This window comes from Leopardus geoffroyi, chromosome C1 (genome assembly GCF_018350155.1).
Source record: "Leopardus geoffroyi isolate Oge1 chromosome C1, O.geoffroyi_Oge1_pat1.0, whole genome shotgun sequence".
Classification (NCBI taxonomy): domain Eukaryota; kingdom Metazoa; phylum Chordata; class Mammalia; order Carnivora; family Felidae; genus Leopardus; species Leopardus geoffroyi.
Window position 1 is genome coordinate 163,167,029 of NC_059328.1, and position 20,759 is coordinate 163,187,787.

A 20,759-nucleotide genomic window follows, 5' to 3' on the forward strand; every position below is an offset into this window, starting at 1 on the left:
TTAAGACTGCATGAGACTGCAGACATCGAAGTTCTCACTGTCACTTCCAGATGAGGAAATGGGGGTCCAGGGAGGCTAAGCGACCTGCTCGTATCACACGGCTGGCAGCAGCAGAGCGGGAGCCACAAGCCTGGTCTCCTGCTCTGCAGTCCAGTGTCATTACCGCCGTAAGCTTCATTTTAGGTTCTGAAGGAGGATTTCACTTACTTCCTTTCTATAAGCATAAGGAGACAGAAGAAAGAAAAGGTGTAGGGAGAAGGCTGTGGTGTGGAGGGAAGAAGGTGAGGGAGGGTATGATTTGTGTTGCTGTCGGGGCCATTATTATAATCCAAGGCCAAAGGTAAATGGATTAAAAATCCACAGCAAAGAAAGACAATCATAGTTCTGGACTTCAAAGAGAATTAAAAAAAAAGTTTTTTCTACGTTTTGTTTTATATTTGAGAGAGAAAGAGATAGAGCGTGAGCAGGGGAGGGGCAGAGAGACGAGACAGAATCTGCGTGCTGTCAGCACACAGCCCCATGCAGGGCTCGAACTCGCGAACCACGAGATCATGACCTGAGCCGAAGTGGGACACTGAACCAACCCAGCCACCCAGGCGCCCTGAGAATTTTAAATGTGTATTTCACCCCCATTCAAAACACAGACCAACTGAGCTTAACGGTAGAGTAAAACAAAATCAATAAGCTCTTGAACCAATCAGGTAAAGAATCCTCCATATTAATGTACAGGAAAAAAAAAAAAAAAAAAACAAAAAAACAAAAAACACCACCACAAACAGACAGAAGATTATAAAACAACAGCACAGTTTTTACCAGTCTGGGAAAAGCAGTAAAGGACCACAGCCCATGACCCTCCTGTGGCAACCCCAAATCAACACAGAATGAAGCAGGGGAACAGCAACATGTATAAGATATGAGAAGCCTTGTTTGCTTATAATTCTGGTTTCCCAAGTTGTGTTTCCATGACTACCTGTTATAGTATAGTTTCTGCTCTGATAGTAGAAAGATGTTTTAGAATACTGGTTCCTCAATTCTCAAACACCTTCCTCAATAGCAACATGCCCTCCCTTATAGCTTCTTAGGGGGAAAGAGAAACCATGCCAGATTAAATGTGTGCATTTATTGTGTGAGGAAATCTACTTTCAAAATGTTAAAATGTGAGAATTACATTATTTAAAACAGCAGAAACAAAGAAATTTCCCTCTTCCCCCAAAATAATGAGTACAGTTACACAGGTTTGATCGAATTTATTTTTTTAAGTTTATTTATTTATTTTGAAAAAGAGAGTGTGTGTGAATGGGGAGGGGCAGAGAAAGAGGGAGAGAGAATCCCAAGCAGGCTCCATGCTGTCAGTGCAGAGCCTGATTCGGGGCTCAAACCCATGAACCGTGAGATCATGGCCTGAGCCAAAATCAAGAATTGGACGCTTAACCACCTGAGCCACTCAGGCACCCCAGAGGTCTGATCATTTAAAAATAATCTCAGAAACACAGGGAAATTAAAAACAAGTTTTGTACCATTCTACACCCTATCAATATAAATTAGTGTAATCTTACTGGGGACAAATTTGCAATGTATTTCCATATGTTTTGGCAGCTTGGCATTCATTCATCCTTCTTATACTGATGCCCTTCAATTTTTGTTTGGAGACCCCTCTCTCCCTCACTCTCAGAGCTGTGGGTCTGAGGCGTGTGCTCCCACTGCAGAGACAGGAAGAGCATGTGATTCAGGGTCAGCTAATCAGAGCCTTGCATTCATTTGGCCCCACATGCTTTTTTAGTGACGGCCAGTGAACTCATTAAAACCAAGGGAGCTTGTGGTCTGAGGCGACGCCATTTCGGCTGGATGGGCTGGAGTTGGATCTGTGAGGATACGGGGGCTGGAACAGCCACACTCATCCTTTGACGACATGAGGTCTGAAAGTGAAACCAATGAGTGGGGAACTGGGGGTGGGGGAAAATCAGCTACTGATCCTGTTGGTTGAATACATCTGTACCACAGGTTAGCCCTGTTTCTGGGCTTTTATTTTATACTAACAAACAAATTCTCTATTTTGTTTGAGATAGGACAGTCAGGTTTTCTATCACTGGCAATACAAACACTCTTGGGATGTGGAAATCGGTACTAGAAGCGAGTGTTGCATGTGGCTAACCCTAAAATGTGCGGGTACCGATTTAAGGTCAGGTGCAGGCTAGTGCAGGCTCCCCTGGGCCAGTTGGCGTCCTTGTTATGTGATGGCAAACACCACCACTGCCACCTGTTGAATCCTTGGCCTAATACGTCCATGAGCCTACTGATGGTGTACCACTAGAGGATCTGGAGGAAACATGTAGAATGTTGGCATGTGTGGGCTGTTTCTTGCAGTCTTCAGTAGGAACCACAGAAGAGAGATAATTTAGGCTGAAGCTTACTGAGGGCACAGAGAGGAAAAAAATACAACTCTCTGTTAGAGGCCTTTTTTTTGCCTGTGATCTGTAACGAAGATGGTTGAGGGTCAAATAATCTGGAACCTTGTGGTTTGGAAAACTCAAAATTTCTATGCTATGCTAACATTGGATAAAGTAGGGTCGACAGGTAAGAACCCTATCAAGAAATACACCTGGAACACAGAAGCCCGATACCCCAGTGTCCCTCCAAAGACATTCTGTTAGGTCCTCTCATCTGAACATACGGCCAGTTACTTTCTTTGTGATACACTGGGATCCATTTCAAGAGCGAGGAGTAAATTATGAATGGTTCTACCAGCTCAGGCCATTGTTTCAAATTGTACCTAATCAGAGACTAAGATTGAGGCCACAAAGTTGGAGAGTGGAGGATGGTTCATTTGGTGGGAGACAGAAGTGTCCAGACTTGGTCCCGCATTTAAAGACTATGACTTGTGGCCCCTGGGTGGCTTAGTTAGTTAAGTGTCCCACTCTTGATTCCAGCTCAGGTCATGATCTCCTGGTTGTGAAATCGAGCCCTGGGTTGGGCTCCATGCTGAGCCTGCTGGGGATTCTCTCTCTCCCTCTCTGTGCCCTTCCCTAGCTTGTGTATGCACATGTGAGCATTTTCTCTCTCTCAAAATAAATAAGTAAACAAATACTAAAAACAAAAACGAAAACAAAGACTATGACTCAACACAATCTTGAGTTTTGGTTACATGGAGTTCAGGGATTGGAGACACCTACCAAATTTTTAAGGGCACTACACTAGAGGATAAAGTCCAAAACTAGTTAAAAACAGATTATGATTGGGGTGCCTGGGTGGCTCAGTCAGCTGAGCAACCAACTCTTGATTTCAGCGCAGGTCATGATCTCACAGTTTCATGAGTTTGAGCAGGGAGGAGCCTGCTTGAGATTCTCCATCTCTCCGCCCCTCCCCTGCTCTCACTTTCTCTCTCTCTCAAAATAAATAAATAAACTTAAAAACAAAAAACATATTATGATTGCTCAAACCTTAAGGCAATCCCTAGATTCGTGATGACTATAGGTGGGTTGAGGAATAGGGGGAGGCCTGCTCTTCAAGATGGCTCTGGAAGACGGCAGAAACAGAAGATCCTCGCAGAGAGCAGAAGCAGGGTAAGCCACTGGCTGGCCAAAGTTCTCATCCCACTGACAGCATGGGGAGAACTTGCTTGGTGGGTTATAAAATATGCTAGAGACTGGCGACCGATGTCTCATTCTCTCCTTGCCCAAATGGGAATTTAACCACAAGATTCCTCTACTGTTCTCCCCCCCCCCCCCCACCATTGTACGCTGGGTATCACACCATATTGGAGCCGTACAGGCAGTTCTATATTTTCTACCAACTACGTTATAAAGAGTTTAAAATGGGAAATTATAATAATATCTTTAGAGGTGCCTGGGTGGCTCAGTAGGTTGAGTGTCCCACTTGGGCTCAGGTGATGATCTCACGGCTCCTGAGTTTGAGCCCCACGTCGGGCTCTGATGACAGCTCAGAGTCTGGAACCTGCTTTGGATTCTGTGTCTCCCTCTCTTTCTGCCCTTCCCCCTCTTGTGCTCAGTCTCTCTCTCTCTCTCTCTCTCTCTCTCTCTCTCAGAAAATAAACATTAAAAAAATAATAATTTACTTAACACACTATTTCAAAAATATCATTATAACATGTCCTCATAATAAAAAGTATTAACTAGGCATTTTGCATTCTTTTCTTTGACTAAGTCTTCAAAAATATGTATTTTACACTGGCAACATTTCAGATGCTCAAGAGCCACTACCATACTGGACAACACAGCTCTAGATGGTGTAGCCTGGTGGGAAGGAGCCCCATTTTACTCCTCCTTTTCCTCGGTAGGATACACCGATGACACTTTCACACATAATCAAAGTCAGTCCTGGGGAAGTCTCGGGGCTGCCCAGACGCAGCCCCGGGCTCTAGATTCAGGGCTAACAAGAGTTTGTCTTGCTTGGAGCCATGTCTTAAAACTTCTCGGGCTTGCGGCCAGAAGAATTAAAGACCCCAGTTGGCTTCTCCTTCCTAGACTCTTAGTGCTGACAATCCTAGCACAGTACTTGAATCCTCAGCCAAGATATACTGCATATGATACCTTCAAAGTGGGGGCTCAGAAAAGATCCACAGACTCCAAAGCCTCCGTGGCTTTCCACTGTTCACCAGGTAAAATCTAAAGTCCCTGAAGTGACTAGCAAGGCCCATGGGGACCTGACACTCGCCCACTGATCCGCTTCCTGGGCCACTGCTCCACCTCGTCCCCATCCCTTGTCCTAGGGCATTTAGGACCATTTTCTCCTGGTTTTGTGGCTTGCTCCCCTCACCTGTTCTCATTCTGTGTTGCCTGAGCATGGTCTGCTTTTCCAACTAGAGAAGGAGCCCATGGAGCATAGTGTTTGCCTTGTTCACTGCTGTCCCCCCAGCTGCTTTAGATCACTATCTGGCATATCACTGGGGCTTGAAAAATAGTTGTAAATGGATTTTAAAAGCGTCCAACTCCAGGGGCACCTGGGTGGCTCAGTCAGTTAGTTGACCATCAGACTTCGGCTCAGATCATGAGCCCCGCATTGGACTTGCTGCTGCCAGTGTGGAGCCTGCTTTGGATCCTCTGTCTGCCCCCCGCCCGCCCACCCCAGCCTCTGCTTTCTCTGTCCCTCCCCTGCTCGAGCGTTCTGTCTCAAAAATAAATTTTAAAACATTAAAAAAAAATTAGGGGCGCCTGGGTGGCTCAATCGGTTGAGTGTTCAACTTCGGCTCAGGTCATGATCTCAGGGTTCATGAGTTCAAGCCCCATGTCGGACTCTGTGCTGACAGGTCAGAGCCTGGAGCCTGCTTCGGATTCTGTGTCTCCCTCTCTCTCTGCCCCTTCCCCGCTCACGTGCACTCTCTCTCTCAAAAATAAATACATATTAAAAATAAATTTTAATAAATAGATAAAAACATTAAAAAATTAAATAAAAGTGTCCAACTCCAAGTTTAGTTTCATCCCTCATTGAACCTAAGGTTGGGGTTAGGCTGCCACAGGTTTGGGTGTAGGTCGGGAAGCACCAGGGTGGGGTAGGTTTGTGCTGGATTTGTTCCTCCCAAAGGTCCTGGGAAGGCTCTTGCTTCTCCTGTCATGTGGTGACACAGGACAGACATTTACAAAGACAACGTGGGGGACCTGCCAATACATGTAACAGCTCTTTCTCAAGCAGGGCTATTTGCCAGCGTCAGGGATATGACAGAGCCTCTTACTTAAGTTAAAAAATGGTGAGGTGACTCCCTTGGTAAGAAGAAAAGGAGAACCACATCCGGAGTGGGAAGAAAGAGACCCAGCACCATCCAGAAAGAACATTCCCATAATGGTTTCATATATTCATACTCAACCAATCAGTATTTTATCCCCAAGGACCGGCTGTCCAGTACATTAGGTTCTGAGGACAAAACGGAAGGCCCTGTTTCTCTACACTGACAGTTTGACGTTTTTATTCTTTAATTTTTTTTAATGTTTATTTATTGGAGAGGGGGGGGGAGGGAACGGCAGAGAGAGAGAGGGAGACACAGAATCTGAAACAGGCTCCAGGCTCTGAGCCATCAGAACAGAGCCCGAATGCGGGGCTTGAACTGGGAACGGCGAGATCAAGACCTAGGCCAAAGTTGGACACCCAACCAACTGAGTCACCCAGGCGCCCCCAGTTTGACAGTTTTATACTCAGCAAATAACAACAACAAATGCTGAAATTGGAACATCACTGATTTTATGTCTTTGACGGACAAATGCTTTTTATGTGTGGAAAGACCATTCACGTTTCCTTTGAAAGCACTGTCTCGTCTTAGGTAATTTAATTAAGATGCAAAAATTTCCCAGTTGGTCACCAACATCCAATACAAGTGGCCCCCAAGGGGAAAACCCATGTGAAATATAGAGAGAAGTTTCTTTCAACCCAAGGGGAAAACTAGTGGAAAGCCCCATTTTCACATCCTGCTGTGTATCCACTTGTATACACAATAGGGAGAATCTACTGCCATATGGATAGCCCTGGGTTCCTTTTGGTTGCTAATCATTAAGCATAAAGCCCAGGCTGGGGCCTTTACGATTATTTCTGGGGTGGGACAACAGCCATATTGTTCCTCATTCAGACTTCTCTAGATGGTTACCCAGTGTCTGTAGCTGAAGGACAGAAACCATGGGGACAGGAGAGGCTTCCACGGGGTACTCGGGAAACAAGAGCCTATGTAACTCTACACCTTTGGGCCTGACGTCACCCATCTGAACACTGCAGGAAGGGCTCCATGACCCAAGACTTCCCCGGGGATCCCTGACTGCACAGAAGCCAGGCCTGGCTGGTGCAGCTGTTACCTGGAAAAGGCAGGCCCAACCACTCTGCATGTGGTCAGGAAATGGAGGCATGTGTGGGTGTCAAAATAGTGGGGGGCCGGGGCGCCTGGGTGGCGCAGTCGGTTAAGCGTCCGACTTCAGCCAGGTCACGATCTCGCGGTCCGTGAGTTCGAGCCCCGCGTCGGGCTCTGGGCTGATGGCTCGGAGCCTGGAGCCTGTTTCCGATTCTGTGTCTCCCTCTCTCTCTGCCCCTCCCACGTTCATGCTCTGTCTCTCTCTGTCCCAAAAATAGATAAACGTTGAAAAAAAATATATATATATAAAAAAAAATAGTGGGGGGCCTTTGGGGACTTCACACCTGGGGACTGGAGACGCTAGACGATTTGCAGTGTCCCCAACTGTCCCACTCAGTGAAGAATTGTCCCATACGATTTTCAAAGGTCCTCTTAGAGACTGATGTAGGAAAGAAAGTGTTTCTAGTGATCTGATCCCAGACCTTGGCTCCATGTTAAATATAAACTCAAAGTAATTATGGCGCTGTTGTATTAGCCCCTGAATGTTCCAGTAACGCAACAACCATCCTATAAATGAAATACTATGTTTTGCTCAGTTTTACTAACAGGTCTTCACCCCTCTTGGCAGATCACGTGCCCAAAGGCATTGCCCCTGGAGGTACGTAGTTCTCTAACCCTTATCCAAGTTAGTGTGAAGGTGCAGTTGCCGACTGACCTGACGGTGGTTACAGGTGGAGATGTAAACACCCAGCCAATTACTTCATTTTGTTTGCTAATGAGTTGTATCCGATCCCTTACAAATTGAAGTTATTTAATAATAAATTATGTTCCTTTTATTTCTCTCTCCTTTTTAAATAAAGTTTATGTATTTTGAAAGAGAAAGGAGAGAGAGAGAGGGGGAGGAGAGAACGAGTGGGGGAGGGGCAGAGAGAGAATCCCAAACTGACTGAGGCACCAGCATGAAGCCCCGCTCGGGGCCTGAACTCACAAACCGTGAGATGACAACTGAGCTGCAGTTGAGAGTCAGACGCTTCACTGACTAAGCCACCCAGGCGCCCCTAGTTCTCGTTTTAATTGCAGGTAAAGATAATATAGATTTTGGAGGAAATTATCTGTCAGGTCAGATTATTTCACTGATGCAGTTTCACTGAAGGTTGTGAAGTCGGCACTGGAAAATAGTGGAGTGGGTGCAGAGTCAGACAAGGCTGAGGGCCACTGTTCCTGGGCTTTGATGGTTCTGCTCATCTAGTCCAGGAGGGAGAGAAAGGAGCCACGGGGACCACAGCCGCTCACCTACAATCCAGGGAGGGAATTGTGCACTTATTTCCAAACAGGTCACAGACGCACGGTGCTTCCTTCTCCTGTTTCTTAGCTGACTCTGCTTCTCTCAGTGGCTTGGCTGAAACAGAATTTATTCTACTTCAGTGACCCCAGATTCCCGGGGGGATTCTGCTACTCCAAGAACTTTCTGCCTCCCATTTGGCTGCTCTGGATTCTCCAAATGCCTGGGAAAACAGACTGTCGGGAAAACACGTCCAGGTTGTCTCTGGTGGGATGGCTACCCTACCAGGACATGGGAAGGACAATGGAAAGTGATTCCTATGGGACCAAGTGCATGCACGTAGTTCTCTCAACTCCAAATATGGGTGCAGGGGCCATAGGATCAGGAAAGGGCATGATCGCAAGGGGTGTGTGCGTGCACACGTTTTGCTTTTGTTTTGTTTCGTTCCCTTTGCTCAGTGCTGACCACATGACTCCTTCCCCTGCCTCATGGAACTGCTTAACTCAGCCTTGGACCATTTTATTCTGCTTCAGGACCATTCTGACAGTATGATTGATCAGTTGGCGGTTTATGTAAAAAGCAACTCCACAATTACATTTAAATATCGACTAGTGCACCTGAAACAGTTACAAGATTGCACGTCAATTATTTTTCAGTGAATGAAAAAACAAGATAAATAAGTAATGACTAGTTTGGGAATAACAAACCACAAAGATTTGAGGTATAAGAACTACATGTGGTTTATATTTTTGTAGGACACCCTCAGGAAGATAAATGGGCAGAGTTAAAAAAGAAAAAAATACCTCCATGGCCTCTCCCTGCCTCATCCCGACCACCATTAAAAAAATAAAAATAAAATAAAACAAACAAAACAGCCAAACCCCCCGAGCCCAGGCTGCTTGTTACTCTTGGCTCCTAGGAGGCAGTTGTGTTTTAGGCAAGGCAAATAAGTAGCTGCCTGGGGACTGTGGCTAAGGTCAAGAACAGCCTGCTAGCATAACCTCCACTTCTGCCAACAGCCCCTGCCAGGCTGAGCGCGGCCCCTCTCCAGCCCCGGGGCTGTCTTCCTTCAGATTAGCTTCTCCAACTTGACCCTGCGCCATCACCGCCTTTCCTACCCTTGACCTGGCCCCACACGCAACATCTCAGCCAGTCTTCTCAGCCAAAAAGAGAGACACGAAACAGGCACTTGCTTTCTAGAAATAAAAAATATTTTCTACGATCCTTTTATCTGCTTACACTACGTGTGTGTCCCTGCCTGCATGGCTACCTAGTGAGCAGGGCCATCGCTAGGGCTCCGATGCACAGCAGTCATCCAACAGAGACCTTCTACCCATCACGTGACAAGGGCTGCCGGTGACACGAGAGCGATCAAACAGACAACGCTCTCCACGCACGTGGAGTTCACATTCGTATCTGAGCTGATGACACGGTGGAAGGAAAACGAATTTATCCCCTGAATCGTGCAGCCCAGGTGTTCGTTTCAGCCCGGCTCACCTTACACGGAGTAGCCTCACGAAGCTGACCTCCTGAAGGAGGCCTAATTCGGGCCCACTCCAATTTAAGTGCACAGTGCTCTGAAGTCCTTAGGTGGGGGTAGGCATTTTGGTTTGAGAACCATTTCCATACAATCATACTTGAGGGCATCCTGCCAGGCCAGCCCACAAACGTCTACTTAATTCATAGCGTGACTAACCAGACTTCATTTCCAAGTCTTCAAAGGAAAGGCCTCAGAGATGATGGAGGGGTGAGGGCTTCATTACTCTGGTGCACTCCCGCCTCAGCCTCTACCCCCTGCCGCTAGGCTGCCCTGCAATTTCCCCACTCAGGACCCTGAGTGGCTTCTGTCCCTTCCCCACGATAAGATGATCTCACCAACATGGAAGGAAGAAACATGTTGTTTTGAAAGAAAGAGGAGCTGTTCACCCAAATGATGTTGAATTAGTGGGCGTTTTGTTGAGACAAAAGAATACAGAGGCACCTGCGTGGCTCAGTTGATTGATGTCGGGTCATGATCTCAGGGTTGTGGGATTAAGCCTAGAGTGGAGCCTGCTTGAGACTGACTCTCTCTCTCTCTCTCTCTCTCTCTCTCTACTCCTCCCCCCCCATCATTCTTTCTCTCAAATTAAAAAAAAAAGAAAAAGAATATATAGGGCTGTAGTGAGATCCTATGGCAGAATCACACTGTCTGGGGGGTAATTTCCTTAAGTTTCTCTTACCTTTTATAGTTTCCTTCCTTCACTTAATATATCTTTTTCCTTATTAAAAATTCATACATGGAAATGTTTAGAAAATATAAATAAATTTTTAAATGACCCATAGTACTCAAAGAAACCAGTTAACGTTTTGGAATTTGCTTCCAGTCTTTTTTTCCTCTGTGTGTGTGTGTGTGTGTGTGTGTGTGTGTGTGTGTGTGTGTCTAAAATGGGATCATACTGGGGTGCCTCAGTGGCTCAGTCGGTCGAATATCTGACCCTTGATTTCAGCTCAGGTCATGATCTCAAGCTCATGGGATTGAGCTCCAGATTGGGCTCCATACTGAGCATGAGCCTGTTTGAGATTCTCTCTCTCTCTCTCTCTCTCTCTCTCTCTCTCTCTCTCTCTCTCCCCCTCAGCTCCTCTCTCCCACTCACATTCTCTCTCTCTCTCAAATAAAAAAAATAATAAAATGGGATCCTACTGTATATATGTAGTTTTATATCCTTTTTTCACACTTGCTCATATTATTAAATATTCTCCTAATGCAATTTTAATAGTTGAATATTTCATTTTATGTGTGGTCTATTACCTATGTAGCTAATTTTCATTGTTAAACATTTAAATTGCATCCAATTTCGCTGTTACAAATCCTACCAGGTTAACAGACTAAATATTTGTAGTCATTTCAGATTATTTTCTCAGGATACATGTGTTACAGTACAATTACTGGAATGGAAGATACAAAGGTTTCTCTTTTAATGATCCTAATACATACTGTTAAACTGTTTTCTCACAGCAGTAGCATTTCTTATCCCATTAGTACCTACTTCATTTCTTTTCTTTAAAAAATTTTTTTTTATGTTTTTATTTTATTTTTGAGAGAGAGAGAGAGAGAGAGAGAGAGAGAGAGAGAAAGAGAGAGTGCGCACAAGCGGGGAAGGGCCAGAGAGACAGGGAGACCCAGAATCCGAAACAGGCTCCAGGCTCTGAGCTGTCAGCCCAGAGCCCAAAGTGGGGCTCAAACCCACAAACCATGAGATCATGACCTGAGCTGAAGTCAGATGCTTAACCCACTGAGCCACCCAGGCACCCCCCTGGGTGCCTTCATTTCTTTTCAATATGTTCTATTATTAGCACCTTTAAAAATATTTACCAATTTGATAGATGAAAATTATACGTATGGACAGTTTTGATTTTCATTTCTTTTATTAGTGAGGCTGGCAGTGTTTCATATATTTCTTGTCTTCTCCATTATTAGCAAATATTCCTCCATTAATTGTCTGTTATCCGGATTTTTTAATCACAAGGTTTTATTCTTTTCCTTATTTCTTCCATTTTTGAACCTGAAGATTACTTAAAAGTTCCACGACTTTCCATAGACAAAATAAAATGTCCTAACCTTTGAAGGACTGGATGGGTAAACAGTGACCCTTTCTGTACACCAATAAAGCAAATTTCATAAATTAAGTACGGCCTCTATTGCCGACAGATATACGCCTTCGTAAGTATTTTCTGAGATGGCGACAGTGGCTAATTTTGTGTGGCCTGTGAGAATTTTCACCATTTCCAGAAATGTCTCCGTCTTAAGTCGGGAGGAGGGTGCCCGAAGTCTGGGCCCATCTCACTGTGACACATCTACCTCAAAGGCAGAAGTAGGAACGCTTGCTTATTGTTACACACATGCATCCGTGTGCGAAGCTCTAAAGTCCGAGTACAGAAAACAGTCATTATGACCCTGAGTCACCTCATTCCATCTTCACAAGACAAAAGTTCCCAGGAACTAAGGAGCGATGTGGGCTGACCCAATGAGTCTCCAAAGCTTCCTTTATCTTCACTGTCTTCACCAGCCATTAAACAAATATTTCGGAAGAAGTCAAATCTAATTTAGAGGGACGCCTGGGTGGCTCAGTCGGTTAAGCGTCTGACTCGGTTTCGGCTCAGGTCATGGTCTCTCGGTTCATGGGCTTGGGCCCCGCATCAGGCTCTGCACTGCTTGTGATTCTCTCCCTCCCTCTCTCTCTGCCCCTCCCCTGCTTGCTTGCATTCTCTCTCTCTTTCTCAAAATAAATAAACACTTAGAAATCTATTCAGAATTTTTTTCTTTAATGATTAAAAACTTGGTGACCAAAACCACTTCTGAGCATAGATCATTCAAAGTAACCACAGTTCGGTACCTGATGATTCACCCGAGGACCTGGGCTGGCATGCCGTCCTCTGGCCTCCTTTCCACTGGGTCTTCCCAAGTCAAAGGCTCTTGCCCATTTCCTACAGTTCCCTCTCCCTCTCCTTGCCAATTTCCTACAGTTCCACTCAGAAGGTGTTTGGTGCACCTAAGTGAGAAAGGCAGCCACTCTGGGGGAAAGTGCCTGGAGCATACTAAACACTCAACAGTGTCAGCTATCATGACTATTACTAAGTGAGCTAAGTGTCTCCATGGTTAGTGCTGCTTCATAAAGGAGGAAACAGAGCAGGAAAAGTGGCTCTTTCTGTTCACAGAGGGACAATTCAATGCAGTGTGAGAATGAAGAATTTACCCTATTTGACAGTTGAGAAAAGTTGGGTACTAGTAATTCCAGTAACTCTGTTTTATATCATTCTACAGCTAGGTTTCAAATCCCCTCAGGACCATTTCAAAAAGCTGGTGTTGATCCACCTGATTTGTGACGGTCCCATTCTCATTCACCAGTGCTGCCGCATTTTTGTGCATTTCCAAACATCGCTAGATTCAAGGAACACAAATTCAGAAAAAAAATGCCCCAGCAACTTCCTAAAAATACTGTTTCTCCTAAAATTTAAAGAGAAATAGGGATTAGTAAATAGATTTTATGCTCACTGCTTTGTTTTCATTCACCCGGATGGGCTCATTGCCCATCAGTAGGCTTGTCGCCATCCCTCCCAGGAGGAGGATAGGAAGCCACTTGTCTCAAAACCCTCCAAGGCAGAGAACAGGACTTCTCTTCTAGGGCACTAAGAAGATGCCCCAAAGCCCTTTGGGGCGGTCTCACCCACCTGGGGAATAGGAAACAGCGCTGATTTTCCAGGCTGCTTTATTCTCGCGGTTAAGGAGCAAACAGAGAGAACAGCAATGGTCTGAGAATGTTTTCGGACGAGGTGCATACTGAACTGAAAGAAAACAGGCTTTGAAGCAAGGTCTGATTTTTCTCTGAGCAAGTGAGAAAACAAAACCACGATACCTATCATTATGCCCAAGTTCGGTCACCACAAGATGATGGCACTGTGACGCGAAAGACAGCCGTGCCAAGAGTCAACTGAAGCTTCAGCAAAACTGAACACCACACCGAAAACGTTCTGAGTATCCAGCTCTCGTCGGCAGGGAGCTCACGGAGAACCAATATGAAGATGACCGGTGTGAAAGTTCATTTTCCAAAGTACAATGGCTTCTGTACACACACCTTTCTACTCCTCTGAAACTCCTTCCTGCCTCGTACAAAATCCTCTGTGGAGGCACATGTCTAGCATTCTTCCCTAGCAGTGTCCGCTGAATTCCCTTCAACCTCTAACTGCGCACCACAGAGATAAGGGTTCCTTCTTTGGCTTTGTTCCCCCCTCATATCTTGAAAATATAGATGAGCTTCTAAATAATGCTGAGAGATACAAAAAGATGAAGCATCTCAAAATCTTTACAGGCATAAGCAACACACAAAAGGTTAAGCAATGGAGAACAAGAGCAACACACGTTCTACTCTGGAGTCATTAAAGATTACTGTCGGTGACGTGTATATCCTCAGTTTCAAAAATGCCGACTTGAAGGGGCACCTGGCTGGCTCGGTCGGTGGAGCACGCGCCTCTTGATCTTGGGGTTGTGTGTTTGAGCCCCAATTTGGGTATAGAGGTTACTTAATAAAATCTTGAGGGGCGGGCTCCTGGGTGGCTCAGTTGGTTGCGCGTCTGACTTTGGCTCAGGTCATGACCTCGTGCTTTGTGAGTTCGAGCCCCATGTCGGGCTCTGCGCTGACAGTTCAGAGCCTGGAGCTTGTTTCAGATTCTGTGTCTCCCTCTCTCTCTGACCCTCCCCTGCTCGTGCTTTCTCTCTCTTTCTCTCTCTCTCTCAAAAATAAATAAACATTGGAGTGCCTGGGTGGTTCAGTCGGTTGAGTGTCCGACTTTGGCTCAGGATATCACAGTTCAGTTCGTAAGTTCGAGCCCCGCTTCGGGTTCTGTGCTGACAGCTCAGAGCGTGGAACCTGCTTCAGATTCTGTGTCTCCCTCTCTCTCTGCCCCTAACCCACTCTCATTCTGTCTCTCTCTCAAAAATAAATAAACGTTAAAAAAATTAAAAATAAAAATACAATCTTGCAAATTTTTTTTTTTACTTAAAATGCAGCTTTTAAAAAAGATTTAAATTATAATATGACTGTATTGTACACAACGTTACTCAGGAAAGTAACCGGTACACATTACTGCGCTGCTAGAATTTTGGGTTTTTACAAAAATAAAGTCCATGAAAGGACTAGGTCACCTCAGAGATTATTTTCCTGAAGTGTAACTCCTCCCACCCCCGCTACTCCCCGCAAAAGCACTCTTAAAAATATAAGTTCAGAATTTAATAAAAGTGAAATCAGTTTTGTAATGCATAAGTCTGGGAATATTAAAAATCACTATGAACTTAACAAAGTTATATATTTTAATTGTTTAAATGTTTAGTTAATTTTGAGACACAGCGAGAGACACGGAGTATAAGCATGGGAGGGGCAGAGAGAGAGAGAGAGAGAGGGACACATAGAATCCAAAGCAGGCTCCAGGCTCCGAGCTGTCAGCACAGAGCCTGATGCGGGGCTCAAACTCATGAATGGTGAGATTATGACCTGAGCTGAAGCCGGCCACCTAACTGACTGAGCCACCCAGGCGCCCCAATAAGATTATATATTTTAAATCTCTCATTCTATTTTCCTTAACATAAATACAAAAGTAAAGTACTTAAAGGTTTAGGATTTACCCTTGAGATACTATAAACTATTATTATCTTCATGATAAAAGAAACTTATGAATCTATGGAAAAGGGAATAATATTTATAAAACATATTAGTGAAAGCACTGTATATGTTTGTGTATTGACATTCACAGGTCGTTCATTAATAGAAATATTTAAAGTATAATAAAAGGAAAGTTAAGAGTGGTTTTACTCAAACTTGCATTTTCCAAAAGGTATCATCTGAAAGTACCAAAGATTAAGTAGAAATCCACATTCAAAAAAGAGTTCCATGGAATTCTCAGAAAGAGAGAGTCGCAAAGGGTCATCCGAGGACATTATTTTAGCCTCAACTTTGAGAATCATTCAAACGGGGGAGCCAGTGCCCGATATTGACAAAGTGCAGTTTCTGGCTGGCAAGCTCACATGCCAGCCCACCCTATCTGCCAAGATGAGTGGATGAGAAGTCATTTCATGAAGTCATGCACAAACATGAAATGCACTGTAAAGGTCTGCGGCCATCCCTCCATCATTGCTTTGCTTGCTTAGGCTGCTGGCCAGCAGGGATAGCTCCCTCTGCAAAACTGTTTCAAAGTAATGACCTGGAGGAAGTGGTGTGCTGATACCATGAAAAAAAAAAAAAATCCCTCAAACACAAAGATAGTTCAAAAAGCATCAGTATATGGCTCAGAGGAAACAAACAGCTCAGCTAATTTCAACTCAAAAGAAACCTGAGAGACCAGTTTACCTTGGCTGTAGCTACACACACACGCCGGAAAACTGAAGGGTGGCGATTATCTAGTGATTCTGTTTTGTGCCAAAGGGGATGAAAGGGCAGGGTTATCCATCCTGGGGTCAGGATGGAATAACAGAATATATCCCACCCCACAATGCTTCAGACACAGAATGACGTGCATATAAGAGGACTTCTTCACACTGTTCTCTCCTTGAGACAGGGAGGGGCGCCCTGGACCTCGGCCGGAATGGTTAAGTCTGATGTTCCTTCCTGAAGCCACTGGGAGATCAGAAGCTAATTCTGAGCCTCTCACACATGGTCTCTCCATCACTGGAGCCTTTCCATGGGTTTTCCTTCCACAGCGGTGTCTTTACAGAGCTAAGAGAGGAGCAGGGCATCTAAAACAGTTGTTTCCTGTGCGCATCGTGGGCTAAAATCCATCTACAATCTTTAAAAGATGACCAATACTGAATTTTCAACTCCTGGGCACTTAACAATACTCTTCAAATGAAGTGAACACATCATCGACAAGGATCACATTCTATTTGGTTTTAAAAACCATTTGGAGCTTTCTGTAAAAACAGCTACTTTTCTGAAAGAATAGACAATGGTTGCTACCAAAATCTTAAAATGATCCTTATTTTATTTTCAAATAACCTTATTTGAGAAGGTCACTAGAGGTAGGTATCAGCAGAAGGCTACAACTGTTTTCTCAGTCCTGTTTTGTACTGCTATTTTGACATCTTTGTTGCTAATTGGGTCAGGATGCCCAAAAGCCCTTTGGTTTTGATCACTCGAGGAAATGCACCTCACAGCAGAAGACCTAGTTATTTTATTTGATTTCCAGTTTTGTGAAGGGAAGACAGGAAAGAGTGACGACCTTTAGTATCAGAAGTGTGTGTTGTTGACTTTCAGTTGGGTAGTGAGATTTTCAGTTCAAAACATTCAGTACCCAGATCACATGTGGTGACAATTAAAATGTTTTAAATGATGCTTTTCCTTCTTCCAGTGCTGGCCATAATATTCAAGCTGGGCACAGGAAGCAGAGATTTTGTCTCAGCTCAGTAGCCGACTTACAAGGGCAGCTCCAAGCTCTGCAGTTTTTGCCATTTGTCTTTCTAGGTGGTGCACCAGTCAGCAATCCTCTGCAGCTCATAAAACCCAACATAACCTTTTGGGACGCTCTGGAAAAAACACATTGGGTAATAAGGGATAGAATGCTTTCTGTTCAGTGTTTCCAGTGCTATTTTCTGGCCCAAAGAAATACCAAATCATAGGCATCTACAAAAAAGAGAGGTGGCCCAGAAATGATCTTGCATAGTCTGTGAGTGCTGACTACCCCCCCCAACCCCACCCAAAGGTTCATCTACCTGTGTCCTGCTGTGTGTTTCACGCAGAGCTACACAGGCATTGGAGCAAACAGCCATTTCTACCAGACTGGACTCTACTCAACTTCTAGGGTGGTCTTGAAGTGAAAATAAAAGTGCCCAGAATGATCCTTAGCACATAGTAATGGCACAATAAATGTTAACTATTATTATTATTGTTCCAGGAAATGAAATGGCATTGTCCTGATCACCTTGAGGACACGAGGAGGGGTGAAAAGATGCAGATCCATGGCAGTGACAGTGAGACGAGTATGGTCTAGGAGAACGTGAAACTTTGACATTAATGTCCTCCCTGTGAGCTTTCCCCAAAGGTATCCTTCAGCTATGGAGCTAATCAGAAGGCCCATCGGCATTTCCATGTGTAGTTTACACACCACACTGTGGTTTCTTGGCCGGTCCTTGGCACAAAGGGAACTGAGCAAGACATCATGACGTAGACAAGCTGCAACGTGAATGCCACAGAGGTGGGAAGGTCATGGCCCACAAAGGCAGAGATTCGGTGAAGGCCTCTGAGGTTTCACCTCATCTCCACAGTTCTTAGTCACACAATTTCCTTTATGGATCTGAACAGTAACAAACGGGCCTTAGAAAACGAATCAGTGTGCCAGGTGGAAAATGCCAAAAGTCATCTTGTCTCTCCAAAGGGTTGAGCTGCTTTTCCGTTTTGTTTTTCTACCCTTTCTTTATTCTTCAAGCCCTCTTTGCTGAATAATTTAAAATTCACGGTTACAAGGGCTTCCTTTGTGCCCACATTCCCCTGCTGAGATCAGATGCAGCTGACCCCACCCCAGTCAAGGCCAACTGGATGAGGGCAGGACCCTGGCCCAAGTCTTCCTGCTGGAGAGCACGCTGTGAGATGGCCGGGTGTGAAAAAGCCTGCTCTGCTCAAACAAGGCAGTCTGTTTCCTCCTCGTCTCAGAAGTATGAACTGGGAATCGTGGGGACAGGTAGGCAGTCAGTCATACCAGAGAAATGAGAGGAGACAGGAATAGCCAGTTAACTGGTGGACATAAGAGAGGAGATGATCCGTCTCCTGGGACTGAGGGCACATCGTGACTTTTCAGGTACCTAAACTGTACTGTAGTCTTTAATAACTCTTAACACTAGCAAAGCTAATGGTAACAATAATAGCTAGCATTTATTGTGCCCTTACCATGTGCTAAGGATCATTTTAGGAATTTTACAACTATTCATTCATTCAATTTTCACAATGACTCTTGATGATGATGATGATGACGCTGATGATGGCACTGAAGCACAGAGGAGCTAAGTAACTTGACCAAGGCTACACAGCTCGTAAGTGGCCCAGACACAATTTGAACTCCAATGGCAGGGTTCCAGAGCCCATACAGCATGTGCCTCCCTGTGGGGTAGTCCTGAGTATCCTGCGTTCTTTATTGCCCATCCTTACAATAAAGCTCCCCTATTACGGAGGCCTGACAGGGGGTCTATTTCTTGCTCCCTATTGTCTCACAACTAGCATTTTTCTTGGCTCCGCTCATTATGAATCTTAGTAACGTCAGCATACATTTATTAATTCAAGAACTATTTAATGCTTACTGTGTGCCAGGAACTACTACTGAGCTCTGGAAGCTGACGAAGCCTCCGCCCCGTTCCAGCTCTCAGGAACCTCTACTAAGTAGGGAAAGACTGGGTCTGCACACACCGCCACGCCAGAAAGAGCTTCCAGTAATTATACTGTATAGTCCTACTTCTACGACTTTCTGCAGAATCTACGGGACATACTGTCTTTGTAAACACACCGTGTCCTATTTTTGCATAATGATATATTGTATCCCGAGCTCATCGTTAAAATAACGCCTCAAAAGAACATCTTAAATATCACCAAAATAGAAACAGACACGGCAAAGATGGCTTCTTGGAAGGTCTTCCCAGGATTCTGGGTCAGTCAGGCCAAGGGGATGGCAACACGCATGCGCACACTGGCTGACCTATAGGCGGCGCTGCAGTGTCCCCCAGAGCCTGAAGGTGCCTGAGAAATACGACCCATGGCCTCCTCCTCCGTCCGATCATATTTCACTGCTGGCAACTTGTTCACGGCATCAATCCCCATTGCCGCCAAGTGGGTATTTATTTATGTCTACGGTACTTGCAAGACGGTGCTCTCAGACACCAGGTGTCACTCTTCTCATCTTTCCAAACCTACAGCACCAGCACACTGCTTTGCACCTGACAGGTCTTTAACCCGTTTTAAACGACCGTTTTGTAACAGTATTACACCAGCACCAGTCTATTGTGGGAAATGCTGAACTCAAATTTAAAGGAGAGAAATTACGTATAATCCTACTAGAAGTACACGTTAACTTTTTGGAATATTTCCTTCTGGTCTTGATACACATAAAATGTTTCAAAATGAAGATGATAAATACGCAGTTTTGAATCCAGGTTCTGTTAGCCTTTCCTACCGCTAAATACTCTTTGAAAACCTGATTTTTTAATGACTGCATGGAATTTCGACACCAATTTATTGAACATTCTCCTGTGGCTGGTCATTTACTTTATTTCTTACTTTGCTTTTATAAATGTGCTAATATCAACATCCTTATACACAAATTCTTGTGTTCAGTTAGGTTTATGCAATAGAAAAAGAAGTATTGGATCAAAGAGTTTGAACAATTTAAACTCTCTTGATACGCGGTGCAAATGGTCCACGGGGAAGGCTTAAACTCCCTCTGGCCTCATGAAAGAATGAATGCCCCATTCACCATACTCTCGCCAACACTGAATATTACAGTTTTAGAAAATCTTTATCTTAATTTGGTTTCTTCAGTGGGTCGTCACAGAGCCTACATTTAAACTCTACGTTCCTAAGAAAAGTGCAAATGGGTCCCTTACAAACAGGAGCAAAAGAGCCTATGAGCAACAGTCCCCACCTCAAGCCCTTGAAGCCATAAAATACTTGAGAATTTTAGAAATGGCAAGTACTTTAGAGGTCACTGAGCAAACTGTTTCAGTTTATAAATAAAGTAACCAAAGCTCAGAGAGATTAAGTGACCTATTTGAGTTCGAACTAGAATCTAGTTGTCTGGACCCGTGGTCTTGACCCATAAGCCATTTCTTTAGAATGGGCTGATAACCTATGGAAGCAACAAACCATTGTTATCAGAGTGAAAAAATAAAGGGAAAAATAGTATGAGAATATATTTGAAAACGAAACCGTTATTGTTCTAAATTGTTTTATCTTCATGACACCAAGTGAGAATAAGCTGTTTTATAGACAAAGGCAAAAACTCACATGTGAGTATTACTCTATTCTTAAGATCCCTGCTTACATCTAGAACAGATATTTTTTTTTTCCTGGAACTATTAAAATATTCAGCATTGATCCACCATCCTCTCATCGAGCCAACATTTACTAAGAATGTACTGTGGCCAGGCACGGTGCCAGGTACTGGAGCAGCAGGGGGGAAAGAACCAAG

The 20,759-nt window shown here is 44.5% G+C and overlaps 1 protein-coding gene across 4 annotated transcripts in view; it reads right to left on the reverse strand.

The window, feature by feature from the left end:
• WIPF1 (WAS/WASL interacting protein family member 1) overlaps positions 1-20,759 on the reverse strand; it is a 125,118-nt gene that overhangs the window by 45,901 nt on the left and 58,458 nt on the right. The window contains exon 2 of one of the 4 annotated variants that reach the window (XM_045480257.1): positions 8,078-8,183. The exons of the other annotated variants lie outside the window; for them this stretch is intronic. The gene's annotated coding sequence lies outside the window, so the exon portion shown is untranslated. The remainder of the gene's footprint in view (positions 1-8,077; positions 8,184-20,759) is intronic. 4 annotated transcript variants of the gene reach the window in all.